Source organism: Schistocerca americana, chromosome 8, assembly GCF_021461395.2.
Source record: "Schistocerca americana isolate TAMUIC-IGC-003095 chromosome 8, iqSchAmer2.1, whole genome shotgun sequence".
NCBI lineage: Eukaryota > Metazoa > Arthropoda > Insecta > Orthoptera > Acrididae > Schistocerca > Schistocerca americana.
The window spans coordinates 43757599-43777215 of record NC_060126.1 but is presented as its reverse complement, the minus strand read 5'-3'; the positions used below and the strand labels follow the sequence as shown (position 1 = coordinate 43777215).

Here is a 19617-nt window from a genome sequence, read left to right as displayed (position 1 = left end):
TGGAGTGTGGACAATCCCCACTGCTTACGGCAAGTTGACCATCAACGTCTTCGGTGGGTTAATGTATGGTATGTCATCATGCGGAACAAACTTAATGGTCCGTCTTTTATAGACGGCACGTTGAATAGACGCAGATATCGACTTTTTGGAAAGGAACCACCGGTACCACTGCAGGACATCAGAAACACGTGTGCTGACATTTCCGTAGATATGCTTCTCTCCTGTGATGGTCATTTGAAAAGCGGATCACTAAGTACACTGAAGTTGGCGGCGCTATGTTTGAACAATTACTGTAATTGGAAAAGCAGAGTAGCTTTCGCCCCGAGCCATGACCACAGTGCTACGTCGAGTAGTCCCCTGTTCGATATGTCTGAGGAATACAGCGTTGCGAATGGGGTTTCCGGTTAAGAAATAATGGCCTTTTCTACCTTCGTAGGATGGAGATAAAGTCTCATGTCCCATTGGATATTCAAGGGCCATTGAGTAGCATGTTGTAAATTACGATTGAGTGCCCATTTCTGTTCCTCCGATTACAGTGCCATCTGTGACGAAACGAAGAAAATGCTTGAGACAAACGTATGTAGATTCTGCAGTAGAATCGTAATCTGCAATAAAAAACGAGGGTCCCATTGTATATTTCAAAGTTTCCCCGAGCCTCGGATACACGGGATGGGATGAGGGCGGCGGGGGTCGAGAGTGGTATCATTGGCTGTCCGCCTCCGAGTTTAAACATATTGGAATTATAACTTCTTTTAATCCGCTGTGTGGCTTTTGAGATATTTCTGTGTCTTCAATTAAAGTGAACATCCTGTATTCAACTTTCAAAGTTAGCTGCAAATGTAATGTATTGCGAATACATAGAAAGAAGGATCCTTTATTGTATGATTATATGATAGCGGAACAAACACTGGTAGCAGTTACTTTTGTAAAATACCTGGGAGTATGCGTGCGGAACGATTTGAAGTGGAATGATCATATAAAATTAATTGTTGGTAAGGCGGGTACCAGGTTGAGATTCATTGGGAGAGTTCTTAGAAAATGTAGTCCATCAACAAAGGAGGTGGCTTACAAAACACTCGTTCGACCTATACTTGAGTATTGCTCATCAGTGTGGGATCCGTACCAGATCGGGTTGACGGAGGAAACAGAGAAGATCCAAAGAAGAGCGGCGCGTTTCGTCACAGGGTTATTTGGTAACCGTGATAGCGTTACGGAGATGTTTAGCAAACTCAATTGGCAGACTCTGCAAGAGAGGCGCTCTGCATCGCGGTGTAGCTTGATGGCCAGGTTTCGAGAGGATGCGTTTCTGGATGAGGTATCGAATATATTGCTTACCCCTACTTATACCTCCAGAGGAGATCACGAATGTAAAGTTAGAGAGATTAGAGCGCGCACGGAGGCTTTCAGACAGTCGTTCTTCCCGCGAACCATACGCGACTGCAACAGAAAAGGGAGGTAATGACAGTGGCACGTAAAGTGCCCTCCGCCACACACCGTTGGGTGGCTTGCTGAGTATAAATATAGATGTAGATACTTCTTTTCTGTGCCGATATCGTGATCACTTTTCGTTGGCTGTGCACTCTCAAGTAAGTTAAGACGGATCCACGTATGGCATTGCCAGATGTTTTTACTTTCATCTCTTGTCTTTCAGTGTTTTATTGAGCTGTAAAAGGCGTGAAAGGCTATAACACCACTTCGATGTGTAACCACCCGCTTCGAAGTGTACCCGTACTTTTTCAGATATGCTTTGCTAGATACGTTTCTGCGTCTACTATTATGCTGTGTGTAGTTATTCACATTGAAAGCTCTGGTCTCCATTGTAGAAGACCCTGTTCTAACCGACATGTCGCAGACTGATTCCCTGCCTGCAGTAAATACAAAACTGAAGGCGCTGCCAGACCTGTGATATCGTGCAAACAGGTTTCTTTTATGCGCCGTTTCCGACTTATTTAGCATTGAAATTAGGCAATAAGGTCGTTGCGTGCACAAATTCATACACTCGCACGTGCGCGTAACACATCTAGTGGTCTGTGAGTTACCACAATTCACATTACCAGCTAAAATATGCCTTTTTTTGAAAATGATAAATTTAAGCTAGTTGAGCGAAAGATACGTTTGTTCGATTTGCGGAAAGCGAACGACACTGTTTCCGGCAGGCTGCAGCAACTTGCACGTACGGCGACCTGATTCGCTGACTTCGATGCTAAATAACTCGATAACGGTGTGACTTATCGATTTTTTTCTTATTATTACTCAGCACTCAGCTTTTTAGATAGTTTCCGACCACCCTGCGTACACAGTGTATGGTGAGCGCCTGATGACTCTGCAACACGCGAGGCAGCACTGCCCGGCGGGTTGCCGCCAACCCGACGCGGCTACATTTCTCTGCGACATTCCGTGCAATGGCGTTTATCTTAAGGCATGTGGATTTTCTGATGACAATATTTGTGGATTTTGGGAATTAATGTAGCCAGATAGGTGAAACCAAGCCTCATAAGTCAAAAAGGTTCGATCTAAAACACCATGTCGGTTTATAAGTCCCTGAAACCATGAACGACACCCTATTCGCTTCGCATGGTCCATACAGCGTGACTTTTGCACAGCAGTAATTTTATACGGACACAGCCCTAGCTCTTTGATTACGGCATTCAGAGCTACCGTACGGCAGCCTTTAGGCTTTTGCGATAATCTTCTCACGAATTTTGATGGACTCTGCAACGTTACGTTCGAAATATCGTAAAACCTCCGTTCTGTTGAACTTGTGAACCTACCAGTTCGTGGTGCATCATGAACTGAACCTTTTGTCTGAAATTTGCAAATTAAATCACATATAGTGTCACGATGTGAACGTCTCGAAGCAGGAAAACGCAATCTAAATTGCCGCCGCACCGTAAAGTTACCTCCTGTACGGAAAACCCCTTCCATTAAAACCGCTCTCTCTGCAACAGAAGGCATTCGGACTAGACTCAGGTCATACAAGAAGTAGACGATAACACGACTAACAGCAGCAGTGACCGCGTAACACTACTATCTCCAACCTACTACTGCGGGTCCACGGAACACGAGCAGGCGAGATTTGAACGTGCTGGCAACCTCACGCGCCCCGCAAAGCGAAACACGCGAGGATCGCGCTGTGCAGAGACGTAAGTGTAGTCAGCACAGTAACAACGATGGCAGCTTGAACTGACAACAGTAAACAACGGATACCCATACCCATTCGACCACTCAGCTACTATCAGGCAGCGTTCAGTAGTGAACGGGCGGCCGAAGTATGTTGACGTTGTTGTGTCACAAATCGCAGTGGAGCAACGATCTGAACGTTTATAAATTATCCGTTGAAGATATTGCTAAGAACATTTTCAAGAAGAGAAAAGTTTGTGTTTGCGCCAAGTGCGTCCCGTACACGGTGATTCCTCAACAGAAACGACGAGACGTGGACGCCTGAAATGAAAGATGCGGAAAATCTTTCCCGGAAAATATCATCGCCGATGGCAGGACTTGGTGGTATAACTACGAATCTACCACGAAACGAGAAACTGCAGAAAACGTCTCTGGTGGTTCGCCAGGACCGAACCAAGGTCGATATTCATGCGTAAGTTGAACAACATCTGGAACCGGACTGTTCATATGTATAAACGAACGTTCCTTGCACTGTAGTCAAAAACCACCATTTTAACTTTTCTCTATTTTTATTACTCCAAGTAGGAATCTTCAAAAAGAGTGATGAGGTATGACCTGTTGGCAGCTAGACGTGAGGGTACAGTACCCTTACACATTATGATTGTACAGGATGCGAGTGCGTAGTAGTTGTTGTGATTTCAGTACAGAGACTGCTTTGATGCAGCTCTCCATGCTACTGCATCCTGTGCAAGCTTCTTCATCTCCCAGTACCTACTGTAGCCTACATCCTTCTGAATCTGCTTAGTGTATTCATCTCTTGGTCTCCCTCCACGATTTGTACCATCCACGCTGCCCTCCAGTACTAAATTGGTGATCCCTTGATGTCTCAGAATATGCCCTACCAGCCGATGCCTTCTTCTAGTCAAGTTGTGCCACAAACTCCTCTTCTCCCCAATTCTACTCAATACCTCCTCATTAGTTATGTGATCTACCCATCTAATCTTCAGCATTCTTCTGTAACATCACATTTCGAAAGCTTCTATTCTCTTCTTGTCCAAACTATTTATCGTCCACGTTTCACTTCCATACATGGCTACACTCCATACAAATACTTTCAGAAACGACTTCCTGACACTTAAATCTATACTCGATGTTAACAAATTTCTCTTCTTCAGAAACGCTTTCCTTCCCATTGCCAGTCTACATTTTATATCCTCCTTACTTCGACCATCATCAGTTATCTTGCTCCCCAAATAGCAAAACTCATTTACTACTTTAAGCGTCTCATTTCCTAATCTAATTCCCGGAGCATCACCCCTTTTAATTCGAGCACGTTCCATTATCTTTGTTTTGCTTTTGTTGGTGTCTATCCTGTATCCCGCTTTCAAGACACTGTCCATTCCGTTCAGCTGCTCTTCTAGGTCCTTTGCTGTCTCTGAGAGTGTGCATTATACCCTAGAACACAAAGTTTATCCCTGACGCCAACAATGCTTGTCAGGAAGCACAGCAGTTAAAGAGGACAAGTGCGCCACCTCCTTGTGAGCGACACCCCTGTCAGGAGGTAAATGTAGCTTCTCTCTGCTGTAATAATTTCGTAGTAGCAACTCGCAGCAATAGTCTGGATGTATTTTTATACGCCTTGCCGCAGTGGTCACAATGATTCCCATCAAAGTTAAGTGTTGTCGGGTTTGGCTAGCATCTGACTGTGTCTGCCAGGTGCTGTTCGCAAGTGGGGTGTACTCAGACCTTGCGAGGCCAATTGAGGAGCTACCTGACTGAGAATTAGCGACTGCTCACAGAAGCTGACAACGGCTCCGGGAGAGAGAGGCACTGACCACATGCGCATCCAGTGGATAAACCGGCGATCGGTCAATAGCGTTGGGTCGTCAAGGCCTATTTGGAAGAAATTTGAGTTTTGTTTCATAATGCTTGTTGCATTCTTCACTGAGATGACAAAAGTCATGAAATAGCGATATGTACATATAATGGACCTGTATCCACGGACCCAACCAACCAACCAACTCGCGCACGCGCGCCCAGACCGTGACATCGCTGGCCACAGTTCCTGTCGCGGCCGTCGGCGTCTCAGGGCGTTACCGCCGACGGAAGAGGTCGCGCCATGGCTGAGCTCGGGTCCGCAGCGCCCTCTGCCTTTTGCGTATGAGGAGGAGCGCTGGCCCCGAGGCGGACAGTCTATTGCTTATAGTCTATAGTCAACCTTCCGTGGAGTTTATAGCGGAGCCATTGCAGTGTGGTATTTGCTATTGTATTCGACTAGGCTCAGTACACGGATTACTCCTGGATATTACTTGCACTTGTATTGCTGGTGCACGTTTCGTCAGAAATAAGGATAAGTTATCTCTTCATTCTAGCTGGCGCAATTGTTGTCGTTAATTATTTTTCAGCCAACAGACATAGCTACATCCTGGTCACTACCCACGCTTTATACAATTTATGGTGGCTGCCCCAAAAGTACCGCCGAGGACATCGGGTTAGGGAGGCGTCACAAAAAAGATGGCAGTAGCATCGCATACACAAGGTAAAAACGGCTGTCTATTGGCAGACCTGCCATTTGTACTCATGTAGTCATGCCCGCATGAGAGGAATGAACAGACTATGTGCGCAAAATGGTAGTTGGAGCTAGATGCATCGGACATTCCATTTCTGATATCGTTAGGGAAGTCAATATTCCGAGATGCACAGTGTCGAAGAGTGTGCCGAGAAAACCAAATTTCAGGCGCTAGGTCTCACGACATAGAGGCCGTTGGCCTTCACTAAACGACCGAGAGCAGAGGCGTTTGCGTAGACTTGTCAGTGCTAACAGACAAGCAACACTGCGTGAAATAACCGCACAAATCAATATGAAAGGTATGGTGAAATTTGGTGTTATTGGCTTATGGCGCGAATTCCTTTGCTAACATCGCCTGCAGCCCCTTTCTTGGGCCCGTAGACGACTGGAACATAGAGGCTTGGTCAGATGAGCGCCGATTTCACTTAGTAAGAGCTGATGGTATTGTTCGAGTGTAGTGGAGATCCCACGAAGCCATACACAACAAGGCACTGTGCAAGCTGTTTATGGCTGGATAATTGTGTCCTGTGGGGTGAACCGATTATTGACTGGAAATGGTTATGTTCGGCTAATTGGAGGCCCCTAGCAGCCTTTCATGGACTTCATGTTTCCAAATAACGATGGATTTTTTATGGCTGGCAATGCGCCATGTCACCAGGCAACAACTGGTTCCGAGTGGTTTGAAGAACATTCTGGAAAATTCGAGCGAGTGACTTGGCCACCCTGATCGTTCGACATGAACCCCATGAAACATTTATGAGACATAATCGAAAGGTCAGTTTGTGCACAAAATCCTGCACCTGCTACACTTTCGTAATGATTGACGGCTGTAGTGGCAACATGGTTCAGTACTTCTGCAGGGGACTTCCAACGACTTGTTGAGCCCCTGCCACGCTGAGTTGCTGCACTACGTCGTGCAAGAGGAGCTCCGACACCATATTAGGAGGATCTAATGGCTGCAAAAAGGTGGGAAAAGGAAGGAAAATTCAGTGAGCAAGATGTATGAGACAGGCGAAGTTCCCTCAGACTTCAAGAAGAATATAATAATTCCAATCCCAAAGAAAGCAGGTGTTGACAGATGAGAAAATTACCGAACTATCATATTAATAAGTCACAGCTGCAAAACACTAACTTGAATTCTTTACAGACGAATGGAAAAACTGGCAGAAGCCAACCTCGGGGAAGATCAGTTTGGACTCCGTAGAAATGTTGGAACACGTGAGGCAATACTGACCATACGACTTATCTTAGAAGAAAGATTAAGGAAAGGCAAACCTACGTTTCTAGCATTTGTAGACTTAGAGAAATCATTTGACAATGTTGACTGGAATACTCTCTTTCAAATTCTGAAGGTGGCAGGGGTAAAATACAGGGAGCGAAAGGCTATTTACAATTTGTACAGAAACCAGATGGCAGTTATCAGAGTCGAGGGACATGAAAGGGAAGCAGTCATTGGGAAGGGAGTGAGACTGTTGTAACCTCTCCTCGATGCCATTCAATCTGTATATTGAGCAAGCAGTAAAGAAAACAAAAGAAAGGACGGTATAAGATGAACATCAACAAAAGAAAAACGAGGATAATGGAATGTAGCCGAATTAAGTCGGGTGATGCTGAGGAATTAGATTAGGAAATGAGACAAAGTAGTAAATGGGTTTTGCAATTTGGGGAGCAAAATAACTTATGATGGTCGAAGTAGAGAGGATATAAAATGTAGACTGGCAATGGCAAGGAAAGCGTTTCTGAAGAAGAGAGATTTGTTAACATCGAGTATTGAATTAAATGTGAGGAAGTCGTTTCTGAAAGTATCTGTATGGAGTGTGCCCATGTATGGAAGTGAAACATGGACGATAAATAGTTTAGACAAGAAGAGAATAGAAGCTTTCGGAATGTGGTGCTACAGAAGAATGCTAAAGATTAGATGGGTAGACTACATAACTAATGAGGAGGTATTGAATAGAATTGGGGAGAAGAGATATTTGTGGCACAACTTGACTAGAAGAAGGGATCGGTTGGTAGGACATGTTCTGAGGCATCAAGGGATCACCAATTTAGTAATGGAGGGCAGCGTGGAAGGTAAAAATCGTAGAGGGAGACCAAGAGATGAATACACTGAGCAGATTCAGAAGGATGTAGGCTGCAGTAGATACTGGAAGATGAAGAAGCTTGCACAGGATAGAGTAGCATGGAGAGCTGCATCACACCAGTCCCAGGACTGAAGACCACAACAACAACAACACATGGCTTTTGTCATCTCAGTGTATTTTTTTAGTTAAAATCATATTTCATCATTTGAGCCAGTCATTTTCTGACTCCAAAATAGATCAACATAAGGAAATATGCAGTGGCACTGCAGGAGGTGTAAGTGTAAAAGGATGAGGTACACGTACGCAGGGGACAGGTCTTGTAATTGACAGGCACAAAAAATATTAAAAATAAGTAGAAGTTTAGATGTCAACGACCTTGCCATAGTTGTAACACCGGTTCTAGTCAGATCAGCCCAAGTTAAGCGCTGTCGGTCTGGGTTATCAGTTGGGTGGGTGACCGTCCGGTCTGCCGAACGCCGGCCAGGATGGCCGAGCGGTTCTAGGCGCTACAGTCTGGAACCGCGAGACCACTACGGTCGCAGGTTCGAATCCTGCCTCGGGCATGGATGTGTGTGATGTCCTTAGGTTAGTTAGGTTTAACTAGTTCTGAGTTCTAGGGGACTGATCACGTCAGATGTTAAGTCCCATAGCGCTCAGAGCCATTTTTTTCTGCCGAGCGCTCTTTGCAAGTCGGGTGCACTCAGCCCTTGCGAGGCAAACTGAGGAGCTACCTGATGGAGAATTAGCGACTCCGGGAGAGCGGTGTGCTCCACACATGCCCCTCCATATCCGCATCATATGTGGGCTGAGGATGACACGGTGGTCGGTCGGTGCCTTTCGGCCTTCATGGCTCATCCGGGAGGAGTTTGGTAGAAGTTTAGATGTCCACCACCTTTCGCTAAGCTGGACTTAGAGTTTCAAGCCTTGCGCTGTAATCAGGATCGAGAGAGATTGTACCTGTGGGACGGGTGAGAGTCGCTCGCAGAGGCGGAGAGAGCTAGGAGCGCGACCACGGCCAGTGCTGCAGTCGAGGGTGCCATGGCTGCGGGCAGACTACGCGGCATCTGGCGCACACAGCGGCCTATATACCCTCCCGCGAGCGGCTGGCGCTATTACGGCAAAGTAAACGGCCGCGGCGCGCGCGGTCCATCTGGCTGATTGGGCGCTGCAGGCCGACATCCCGTCCCTGCCTGGTGCCAGACGCCGCGCTGCTGTGTCAACAGAGAGGGGTCCCGTGTAGCGCTGGCCGGGCCGTGAGTGCCCTCCTCCACCTACCGCTGGACAAGCGGAGGAGGGGCCGCTCTTAGTTTATCACTCCAACCGCTTCCGCAGGACGGTTTTATAGCTTTCTGTTAGGCCGCAGTATTGCCTCTTCAGCAAAAGTCCGGTGTGTTTAGCCGGTAACCGAGGCACGCGCACATAGAAGTAAAACTGACTCCTTTCCACACAAAAGAAGCCACGTCAAGGTCACTTACTAACATTTTACCCCTGGAGGGTCTAGACGCACTGCATTATTTTCTCACCAAGTAGCTATTGTGCTTACAGTCATTCGTTGACCAGTCTGGAGTGGCAGTTGAAGACAGCAAAACCAAAGCCGAAGTTTAACGTACCCCATTTAAGAGATCGTACACGCAGGAGAATCGTACAAACGTACATATCATCGTTTGACCATCGCAAAGACTCCCGTCTGGACAACATAGTAGTAAGCATCCCTGACGCAGAGATACAACTGATAACTGAAAGAGTTGAAAACAAATAAGCCGTCATGTCAAGACGGAATCCCAGTTCGATTTTACGAAGAGAACTCTGTTGCCCTGGCCGCTTACTTAGCTTGCACTTATCGCAAATCTCTCGCCGAGCGCGATGTCCCGAGCGAATGAAAAAAAAAAAAATGCAGGTGACTCTGCTGTGTATACGAAGCGTAAAAGAACAATGGTTCAAATGGCTCTGAGGACTATGGGACTTGACATCTGATGTCATTACTCCCCTGGAACTAACCTAAGGACATCACACACATCCATGCCCGAGGCAGGATTCGAACCTGCGACCGTAGAGGTCGTTCGGCTCCAGACTGTAGCGCCTAGAACCGCTCGGCCAACCCGGCCGGCCTGCCATCTACAGCTCCCTCTAGTACTATGGAAGTCATTCCCTCATGTCTTAACAGATGTCCTATCATCCTGTCCCTTCTCTTTGTCAGTGTTCTCCACGTATTCCTTTCCTCTCCGATTCTGCGCAGAACCTCGTCATTCCTTACCTTATCAGTCCACTTAATTTTCAACATTCGCCTGTAGCACTACGTCTCAAATGCGTCGATTCTCTTCTGTTCCGGTTTTCCCACAGTCCGCGTTTCACTACCATACAATGGTGTACTCCAGTCGTACATTCTCAGAAATTTATTCCTCAAATTATGGCCGATATTTCATATTAGCAGACTTCTCTTGGCCAGGAAAGCCCTTTTTGCCAATGCTAGTCTTCTTTTGATGTCCTCCTTGCTCCGTCCATCATTGGTTATTTTACTGCCTAGGTAGGAGCCTTCCTTAACTTCATCTAGTTCGTGACCATCAAACCTGATGTTAAATTTCTCGCTGCTCTCATTTCTGCTACGGATGTATGAGGTTTATCTTCGATTTACTCTCAATCCATACTCTGCACACATCAGAGTGTACATTCCGTCCAACAGATCATGTAATTCTTCTTCACTTTCACTCAAGATAGCAATGTCATCAGCTAATCGTATCATTGATATCCTTTCACCTTGAATTTTAATTCCACTCCTGAACCTTTCTTTCATTTCCATCATTGCTTCCTCGTTGTACAGATTGAAGAGTAGGGGCGAAAGGCTACAACCTTGTCTTACACCCTTTTTAATATGAGCACTTCGTTCTTGAACGTCCACTCTTATTATTCCCTCTTGGCTGTTGTACATATTGTATATGACCCGTCTCTCCCTATAGCTTACCCCTACTTTTTTCAGAATCTCGAACATCTTGCACCATTTTACATTTTCGAACGCTTTTTCCGGGTCGACAAATACTATGAAGGTATCTTGATCTTTCTTTAGTCTTGCTTCCATTTTTAACAGCAACATCAGAATTGCCTTTCCCGTGCTTTACCCTTCGTAAAGCCAATCTGATCGACATCTAGCGCATCCTCAAATTCCTTTTCCATCCTTCTGTATATTATTCCTGTAAGAAACTTGGATGCATGAGCTGTTAAGCTGATTGTGCGATAATTCTCACACGTGTCAGCTCTTGCCGTCTTCGGAATTGTGTGCATGATGCATTTCCGCAAGTCAGATGGTATATCGACAGACAATACCGTGAATAGTCGTTTTTTTGCCACTTCCTCCAATGATTTTAGAAATTCTGATTGAATGTTATTCATCGCCTCGGCCTCATTTGATCTTAAGTCCCCCAAAACTCTCTTAAATTCTGATTCTAATACTGGATCCCCTATCTCTTCTAAATCGACTCCTGTTTCTTCTTCTATTACATCAAACAAATCTTCCCCGTCATAGAGGCTTTCAATGTGTTCTTTCCATCTATCATCTCCCTCCTCTGCATTTAACAGTGTAATTCCCGTTGCACTCTTAATGTTATCGCCCTTGCATTTAGTGTCACCGAAGGTTGTTTTGACTTTCCTGTGAGCTGAATTTGTCCTGCCGACAATCATTTCTTTTTGAATTTCTTCATATTTTCTCTGCACGCATTTACTCTTAGGTTCCCCTTACTTCCTATTTATTTCATTCCTCAGCGACTTGTATTTATGTATTCCCGTGTTTCCCGGAAAAATTTTATACTTCCTCCTTTCATCGATCAATTGAAGTATTTCTTCTGTTACACATGGTTTCTTCGCATTTACTTTCTTTGTACCTACGTTTTCCGTCGCAACTTCTGTGATGGCCCTTTTTAGAGACGTCCATTCCTCTTCAAATGTACTGCCTACTGAGCTATTCCTTATTGCTCTATCTATAGCCTCAGAGAACTTCAAGCGTATCTCGTAATTCCTTAGTACTTCCGTATCCCACTTCCTTGCGTATTGATTCTTCCTGACTAAGGTCTTAAACTTCAGCCTACTCTTTATCACTACTGTACTGAGATCTGATTATATACACTCCTGGAAATTGAAATAAGAACACCGTGAATTCATTGTCCCAGGAAGGGGAAACTTTATTGACACATTCCTGGGGTCAGATACATCACATGATCACACTGACAGAACCACAGGCACATAGACACAGGCAACAGAGCATACACAATGTCGGCACTAGTACAGTGTATATCCGCCTTTCGCAGCAATGCAGGCTGCTATTCTCCCATGGAGACGATCGTAGAGATGCTGGATGTAGTCCTGTGGAATGGCTTTCCATGCCATTTCCACCTGGCGCCTCAGTTGGACCAGCGTTCGTGCTGGACGTGCAGACTGCGTGAGACGACGCTTCATCCAGTCCCAAACATGCTCAATGGGGGACAGATCCGGAGATCTTGCTGGCCGGGGTAGTTGACTTACACCTTCTAGAGCACGTTGGGTGGCACGGGATACATGCGGACGTGCATTGTCCTGTTGGAACAGCAAGTTCCCTTTCCGGTCTAGGAATGGTAGAACGATGGGTTCAATGACGGTTTGGATGTACCGTGCACTATTCAGTGTCCCCTCGACGATCACCAGTGGTGTACGGCCAGTGTAGGAGATCGCTCCGCACACCATGCTGCCGGGTGTTGGCCCTGTGTGCCTCGGTCGTATGCAGTCCTGATTGTGGCGCTCACCTGCACGGCGCCAAACACGAATACGACCATCATTGGCACCAAGGCAGAAGCGACTCTCATCGCTGAAGACGACACGTCTCCATTCGTCCCTCCATTCACGCCTGTCGCGACTCCACTGGAGGCGGGCTGCACGATGTTGGGGCGTAAGCGGAAGACGGCCTAACGGTGTGCGGGACCGTAGCCCAGCTTCATGGAGACGGTTGCGAATGGTCCTCGCCGATACCCCAGGAGCAACAGTGTCCCTAATTTGCTGGGAAGTGGCGGTGCGGTCCCCTACGGCACTGCGTAGGATCCTACGGTCTTGGCGTGCATCCGTGCGTCGCTGCGGTCCGGTCCCAGGTCGACGGGCACGTGCACCTTCCGCCGACCACTAGCGACAACATCGATGTACTGTGGAGACCTCACGCCCCACGTGTTGAGCAATTCGGCGGTACGTCCACCCGGCCTCCCGCATGCCCACTATACGCCCTCGCTCAAAGTCCGTCAACTGCACATACGGTTCACGTCCACGCTGTCGCGGCATGCTACCAGTGTTAAAGACTGCGATGGAGCTCCGTATGCCACGGCAAACTGGCTGACACTGACGGCGGCGGTGCACAAATGCTGCGCAGCTAGCGCCATTCGACGGCCAACACCGCGGTTCCTGGTGTGTCCGCTGTGCCGTGCGTGTGATCATTGCTTGTACAGCCCTCTCGCAGTGTCCGGAGCAAGTATGGTGGGTCTGACACACCGGTGTCAATGTGTTCTTTTTTCCATTTCCAGGAGTGTATCTGCTCCTGGGTATCTGATTTCGGAATCTCTGTCTGACCATGATGTAATCTAACTGAAATCTTCCCGTATCACTCGTCCTTTTCCAGGTATATCTCTTCCTCTTGTGATTCTTGAACAGAGTACTCGCTGTTACTAGCTAGAACTTGTTACAGAACTCAATTTCTCCTCTCTCATTCCTTGTCTCAAGCCCACATTCTCCTGTAACCTTTTCTTCTACTCCTTCCCCTACAACTGCAATCCAGTCACCCATGATTTTCATCTCCCTTTACACACTGCATTATCCTTTCAATATCCTCGTACACTTTCTCTATCTCTTCGTCTTCACCTTGCGACATGTACACCTGAACTATCGTTGTCGGTGTTGGTTTGCTTTCGATTCTGATAAGAACAACCCTATCATTCAACTGTTCACAGTAACACATTCTCTGCCCTACGTTCCTATTCATAACGAATCCTACTCCCGTTATATGATTTTCTGCTGTTTTTGATATTACCCTACACTCATCTGGCCAGAAACCCTTCTCTTCTTCCCACTTCACTTCACTGACTTCTACTAGACTGAGCCTTTGCATTTCCCTTTTAAAATTTTCTAGTTTCCCTACCACGTTCAAGCTTATGACATTCCACTCTCCGACTCGTAGCACGTTATCCTTTCGATGGTTATTAAGTCTTTTTCTCATGGTTACCTCCCCCTTGGCATTCCCCTCCCGGAGATCCGATTGGGGGACTATTCCGGAATCCATTGCCAATGGCGAAATCGTCATGACAAAAAAATGGTTCAAATGGCTCTGAGCACTATGGGACTAAACATCTGTGGTCATCAGTCCCCTAGAACTTAGAACTACTTAAACGTAACTAACCTAAGGACATCACACACATCCATGCCCGAGGCAGGATTCGAACCTGCGACCGTAGCAGTCGCGCGGTTCCGGACTGAGCGCCTAGAACCGCTAGACCACCGCGGCCGGCCTCATCATGACACTTCTTCAGTTACAGGCCACATGTCCTGTGGATACACGTTACGCGTCTTTAATGCCGTGATTTCCATTGCCGTCTGCATCCTCATGTCGTTGATCATTGCTGATTCTTCCGCCTTTAGGGGCAATTTCCCACGCCTAGGACAAGAGAGTGCCCTGAACCTCTGTCCGCTCCTCCGCCCTCTTTGACAAGGCCGTTGGCAGAATGAGGGTGACTTCTTATGTCGGCAGTCTTCGTCCGCCAATGCTGATTATTAATCAAAATTTAAGCAGTGGCGGGATTCGAACCCTGACCGAAAGTCGTTTTTTCAATAAAAATCAAAGACGGGTGCAGACTACTGTCTCACCAATATGAAAACGAAGCTATCACCATCCCCTTTGCTCACAAGGAAGTTCCACTGACAACACACAAAATAAAAAACAAAATGTCTCCTGGCCCTGATGGCATCCACCCCGTAACCGTCAAACAAGCTGCTCCACTTATCGTACCGTACCTGACAGACTTACTGAATGATGCTCTTCTAGAAGGACGAATACCGAACATACGGAAGATGGCAAATGCAGTTATAATAAAGAAAACGGAGGACAAAGACCCGACTAAGACATACAGACCAATAGGCCACATCAGTTTGGTTTTCGAGCACATAAATCCATCGACGAGGCAGTAAATAGGGTCATAGAAATGACACAGACAATACAAGACAAATACATAGTAGTAATCCTAATTGACTCATACTATGAGATCAAAAGTATCCGGACACCCCAAAAACATACGTTTTTCATATTAGGTGCATAATGCTGCCACCTACTTCTAGGTACTAAATATCAGCGACCTCAGTAGACATCGTGAGAGAGCAAAATGGGGCGCTCTGCGGAACTAACGGACTTCGACTGTGGTTAGGTAATTGGGTGTCACTTGTGTCATACGCCTGTACGCGAGATTTCCACACTCCTAAACATCCCTAGGTCCTCTGCTTCCGGTGTGATGGTGAAGTGGAAGCGTGAAGGAACACGTACAGCACAAAAGCGTACAGGCCGACCTCGTCTGTTGACTGACAGAGACCGCCGACAGTTGAAAGGGTCGTAATGTGTAATAGGCAGACATCTATCCAGACCGTCATACAGAATTCCAAACTGCATCAGGATCCACTGCAAGTACTATGACAGGTAGGCGGGAGGTGAGAAAACTTGGATTTCATGGTCGAGCGGCTGCTCATACGCCACATATCACGCCGGCAAATGCCAAACGACGCCTCGCTTTGTGTAAGGAGCGTAAACATTGGACGATTGAACAGTGTGGAGTGACGAATCACGGTACACAATGTGGCGATCCGAAGGCAGGGTGTGTGTATGGCATTCACCCAAAAATGGTTCAAATGGCTCTGAGCACTATTGGACTTAACTTCGGAGGTCATCAATCCCCTAGAACTTAGAACTACTAAAACCTAACTAACCTAAGGAGATAACACACATCCATGACCCAGTCAGGATTCGAACCTGCGACCATAGCAGTCGCGCGGTTCCCGACTGAAGCGCCTAGAACCACTCGGCCACCGCGGCCGGCGGCGAATGCCCGGTGATCGTCATCTGCCAACGTGTAAAATTTGGAGCCGGTGTTGTTATAATTTTGTCGTGTTCTTCATGGAAGGGGCTTGCTCCTCTTGTTGTTTTGCGTGGCACTATCACAGCAAGGCCTATATTGATTTTTTAAACACCTTCCCAATTTTGTAGAGCAATTCGGGGATGGCGACTGCATCTTTCAACACGATCGAGCACCTGTTCATAATGCACGGCCTGTGGTGGAGTGGTTACACAACAATAAAATCCCTTTAATGCACTGACCTGCACTGAGTTCTGTGGAGCACTCCGTGAAGAATTGGCTGCCATTCCCCAAGAAACCCTCCAGCTCCAGATTGAACGTATGCCTGCGAGAGTGAAAGCCGCCATCAAGGCTAAGGGTGGGCCTGCACCGTATTGAATTCCCATATTGTAAGTCTTTTCAACCAGGTGTCCGGATGCTTTGATCACACAGTGTAAGTGGTGCTTTCGACAACCTTTGGTGGACGGCGCTCTTTGGAAGACTTAGAGAGATGAGTGTTCCACTGACTCTGTACAATAGCCCCACAGATTATTGTAAAAACATAATAGGTAATTGGAAGACTGGTTGTCAAAAGGTTATAAAGAAGGTAACAAAAGGTTTTCCGCAAGGATCAACATTCGGACCGATTTCCTGGGACATAGCCACACAACCACTACTGAATGCACTGGAAGACAACGACATGTCTAGCGGGCTGACCGCGTACGCTGATAACCCTACGGTCATAGTATCGGCAAACTCCAGGTCCCAACTAGAATGTAAAGCCACGCAGCTCCTCGCTTGCATCGGTGAATGGTACATGAACCACAAACTCACAATAGCAACAAACGAAACTCTTTACCTACTTCTAAGAGGTATGCTGAAAGGAAATGCAGTTATGAATTTGAAGAACATATCTATAAAAATAAAAGCCGTGACAAGATACCTTGGCGAACATTTGCACTTTAACGAACATGCCAGACTGACAATTAACAGAGAGACGAAACTCATGCATAAAATTGCAAGACTGAACACTGTAAGATGCAGACTACCCCTTCAGACAATGACATATTACACAGCACTCTTTGAGACAGCAACTTGTTTTCCGGCTAGTGCATGGGCACATCGATTGTGCTTAGGTACGCATAAAACCACTGTGAGGCGCAGCCAGAGGAGTGTTCTACTTCAGAATCTCGAGATTTTTCGGCACTACCTCGATTGAGGCACTGTGCTTGGTACTGGGAGCTTTCCCTATAGACATTACAATTCAACACGGAGCAGCTGTATACTGGCTGAAGAGGGGAAGACGCGACAAAATACGAGAAATAACTGGGCAAGACATAACCGACAAGCGAAAATTAAACAAGTGGAGAATTGATACATGGCAGATAGAACGGGACACAACTGATAAGGGAGGGTGAGTCTACTCTTTCTTCCCTACTATATGAGAGCGGATGAATCCAACAGGGGAATGGTGCACTTTCTCACGGGCCATAGCCCGTATTCTGTGCATGTCCACAGGTTTGAAATAAAACAGACTCACACTTGTGCCTGTGGTGGGAATAGGACATCTGGACACGTAGTGCTCATCTGTGATGCCCTAGTGCACGTAACACCGTGTTTCGGAAACCAGGACATACGACTGTTAATACGCAGACAAGGTGACTGGAACTCTAGAAATAACATCGCAGACGAAGTATCGCGAGCACTGTATGAGTCATACAAACAGCAGAGACCATACGCTAGAGTAAGGTACGCTTCGCATCGGACAGATCAACAGTACGTGGTAAACTCCACAGACACAAGTACAGACACGGGATGGGATGCTCTATCACACACAGGAAGTGAAGACAACATATGCATACAAACATAGCAAAAGTAATCGGAGGTTCTACAACACTAAACCGAATCAATCTGAAAATGTAACTCCCTACGTAACTGTTTGTTGTATAATTTCATAGCATGTAATACTCTCTGAAAATTTGACATTTCTTCTTCTTTCTCTGCATCAAGTGTGACTGGCTCGACGTTTTGCCGACCCCTCGCACATGATGTAGCTGACTATGACGTTTTAAATCTACTCCAAATCCCGACTGTTACCGCAAGCTCGGGAATAAATTATGACCTAACTAATCAATATAGTGAACTGAGCTTTACCACTATTAAGACAACGTGTGTAACAGATGTAACCATACACGCAGAAGGTATAAAGGGAAAAACTGTCGGATCATATCCAAGTCAAACTGCTATCTCCTGTTCCTTCCATTAAATACACGTTTAATAAATTTAAAATACATCCACAACCTATTATGTATCTTATTTATTATCATAATCTAAGTTAGCACAAGTTTAAACAGAATTGTGTATATGCATTTGTACTTATTTTACATAAATATTTTTTCTGTTTTTTTTTTAAATTTGTCCTTTTGTAAAATTTTCATCAAAAAATGTACTAGTAATGAAGCTGAATTTGTATGACATAACACGTAAAATCACACGATGTATGAACTGCTATATAAAACAAGCAGCATGTCTTTACTTGAGAAATAAATAAATAAATAGTAAATAAATAACCCCCGTCCCCCCCAGACGATTCATCGCTTCTCTAAAGACACCATGTGGCGTCAAACGCAGTGAACATGATCTGATGCACACGAACTTCTAAGCTGTGGCGGGCTTTTTTTTAAAAAAACAGCCGTAGGTACGTGTCAGAGGGTACGTCCCACTTTACCACTTATTAGGGTTTCGTCCCGTTCCATTCACGTACAGAGCGCGGGAAGAATGACGGTCTGAATTCCTCTATGCGAGCACTAATTATTGTAATCATCTTCTCACGATCCCTAAATGAGATACTTAGGAGAATGTAGTATATTCCTAGAGTCATCATTTAAAGCCGGTTCTTAAAGCTTTGTTAAAAGCCTTGTAGTATATTCCTAGAATCGTCATTTAAGCCGGTTCTTGAAACTTTGTTAACAGGAGTTCTCGGGACAGTTTACGTCTACTTTGAAGAGTCTTCCAGTTCAGTTTCTTCAGTTTCTCTGTGACACTCTTCCATGGATCAAATAAACCTGTGACCATTCGTGCTACCCTTCTCCGTATACGTTCAATATAACCTTTTAGTTCTATTGGTAAGAGATCCACACGCCTGAGCAATATTCTAGAAGCGGTCGCACTAGTGATTTGTATGGAATTTGGAATCTCCTCTGTAGACAGATTACACTTCCCCAGTATTCTACCAATATACCGATGTCTACCTCCCTCTTTACCCACGCCTAAGCCCATGTTGCCATTCCATTTCATATACCTGTAATGTGTTACACTCAGGTATTTGTATGAGTTGCCCAATTTCAACAGTGACTCATTGATATTACACTCATAGGATGCTATGTTTTTGTTTTTTTTTCGTTGTACGAAGTACACAGTTTTATATTTCTGGACATTTGAAGCAAGTTGCCAATCTTTGCACTCAAGATCAGATTCAACATTTATGCAGCTTCTTTCACATAATACTTCATTGTAGATAACTGCATCATCTGCGAAAAGTCAGAGGTGATTATCAATATTGTCTACAAGTTCATTAATTTACAACTTGAACAGCAGTGGTCCCAAACACTTCCTCGGGGCACACCTGAAGTTATTTCTACATCTGCTGGTGATGCTCCACCAGAAACAATATGCTTGGTCCTCTGTATCAAAAAACCCTCAATCCAGTCATATTCCGTATAATGTAGCGATGCGTCTCTTTTGTGTCCTT

The 19617-nt window shown here is 45.8% G+C and overlaps 1 long non-coding RNA gene across 1 annotated transcript in view; it reads right to left on the bottom strand.

Moving 5' to 3' along the window:
- LOC124544604 overlaps window positions 1-8817 on the bottom strand; it is a 46046-nt gene extending 37229 nt beyond the window's left edge. Inside the window, exon 1 of the long non-coding RNA XR_006967549.1 lies at window positions 8731-8817. This is a non-coding gene — a long non-coding RNA (uncharacterized LOC124544604). The remainder of the gene's footprint in view (window positions 1-8730) is intronic.
- Between the last annotated feature and the right edge of the window lie 10800 nt (window positions 8818-19617).